We start from the raw sequence: 2,408 nt of genomic DNA on the forward strand, positions 1-2,408 counted from the left end.
GAGACAGACAGACAGACAGACAGACAGAGGAGGAGGGGGCGGGGGTTACAAAAACGGTTTTAATTAAATTTTTTCTAAATTATTTTCAATTATACTTGTTGTTTGGTTGGTTGATTTTAGTGCTGAATCTGCTTTTATATTCTTCTTTGAAAAAAAAAGAGAATACGTGCCAGTATATGATTTTTTTTTAAAATTTAAAAAAAGCATTGAAAAATTCGGCGTTTGTGTAGGCAAACCGGGCTTAAAATATTATATTAAAGTTCAAGATGGTAACGGAGTTTTATTTCATCATTGCGTGTGAGGGCTGGAAAGAGGGGGAGGGGGGGCGTTATAGGTAAACTTTTCCCTAACATCTGTACTTTAGGGCTTTTTTCTTTTGATATTCTCAGTGTGGGAAATATAATAAGGATAATGATATTTATGCTGAAAGGGTCGATTTGCATGTAATGAGATATTGATTTTAGAAAAATAAAATCTCATAAATCACATAAGAATGCCTGACTGACAGTTTCAGAGCTAACCTTACAATGGCGTATGTTGATTTTGGTGGGGTTTTCAATAATTCTTAAACATTGTCAAACAATATCAAAACATACTAGTAATAAATTATCTTTTAGGTGAGCACACGTACAAGAGTACAGAGAGGAAGGGAGTGAGTGGGAAAGAGAGGTAGAGAGAGAGAGAGAGAGAGAGAGAGAGAGAGAGAGAGAGAGAGAGAGGGGGAGGGAGAGAGATTCTAACAAGTACTAAATAAATAAGGAAAACTAACGCATCGCTGTATACACAACATGTTTCTAATAAGTTAAAAAGTTGCATTTTTAAACTTTAGAAAACTGAAATTTTCAACCACAAAACGTGAATTATTGTTCTTTATTCTACTCTTATTTTGTAGTTTTCTTTTATATTTGATTTTTTAAAAACAAATTCTTCCAGTTTTGTACCAACTTAACTCTTTATTTCTTTTGCACACATTTTTTTTCACCATTTTCTACACCATTTTTTATACATGGCAATTCGTTGAAAAAACTTGGAAGAAAAAGAGTTAAACTGTGAAATAAGAGTTAACATCTAGTAAATGAAGCCTCTAGTCTCCCGTCCAAACCCGACCTAAAGTCACCGAAGTAGCACTTAACATACACTCCCAACCTAGCCAGGCCCAACATTGGATAAGGCCACAGTTTCTATTAAACCTCCATCCCCGAGTCCTCACTCAAATTACTTATTATCGACTAGTTTCTCCGGCCGCTCAGCGCACACGAGAAGCTGTATCAAATTAATGTATTCCCCTCCTGCATTAGCCAAACCCAAACCGGTGGCGAAATGAAAGGAAGCAAATATTACATTAAAAACCAACAACTTTAAAAGTCAATTCAGAGGTTAATTAAAAATTGACTTTTTATTTAACAAAATAAAAAAAAAGAAAACCAAGACAAGTATAATCCACAGTAGCTGTCAAAGAGATTTAAATCTTATACATGTGGTTAAGGGATTATATGATTACGATTGATTGTAATAATATTGTTTTTTTAAAAGAAATCGGAGCTCTGAAAGAGAAGGGAAAAGTTTGAAGTTGCCTCTTTTGGATACTTTCTTTGATTTAATTTTGTTTGTCTGTTGTTATTGTTGCTGTCTTTTTTTTTTAAACCAACATAAATCTTAATTTACAACCAGGCATTTGATGATTATCTCTGATCTCGGGAGCTGTCGCAAAATCTCGACTTGTGTGTTCCGAGACGTGAAATGTAAGCTGTTACGGTGTAAATCTTGCCACTCCATCACCCACCACTGTACTTGGAAAGGGCCAATTGCGAAAAAACCCCACAAAAACCCCCCACAACAACAACAACAAAAAAACCTCCACCAACAACAACAAATATGAAGATGTTCACGGTGTCGTAGTGACATATAAAGTGTATCATGGAAGCCCAGAGTTCAAATTCGGGTAAGATCAGAAATGTTGGGTTCATGGGTTTTTTCTGGAGATAATATTCCCCTGACGTAAGGACAGTTATCATTCTATTTGAAAGTTACCCACATTAGGTTAACTAGGGCGTAAAGCTTCCTATTAAAATAGAAAAACCCAATCAAACTTGAAGAACAATAGCCTATCCCCGGGCCCTGCCTTGTCGCTTGCATTGTGCGCGTGTTTTTTTGTCCCCCCCACTCCCCGTGCACTCACACACTGGCATGCCACAGATGGCAACTCACGCACTGGGTGGGACACGAGTCGGCTTATTTATTTTATATTTTCACATACAACCGTTTTCTTTGTTGCCTGTCTGGTATTTCACTTTTCTTTGTTTCATTCGTTACATTTTTTTTGTCGGCTTCATTTTTTATTGTTATTGTTATTCTTATTTTTGCCTTGGTCTATTCTCTGGCGTATGTTTGGAGGATTGGTCTCTCTG

The sequence above is a fragment of the Aplysia californica genome, unplaced genomic scaffold (genome assembly GCF_000002075.1).
Source record: "Aplysia californica isolate F4 #8 unplaced genomic scaffold, AplCal3.0 scaffold01354, whole genome shotgun sequence".
NCBI lineage: Eukaryota > Metazoa > Mollusca > Gastropoda > Aplysiida > Aplysiidae > Aplysia > Aplysia californica.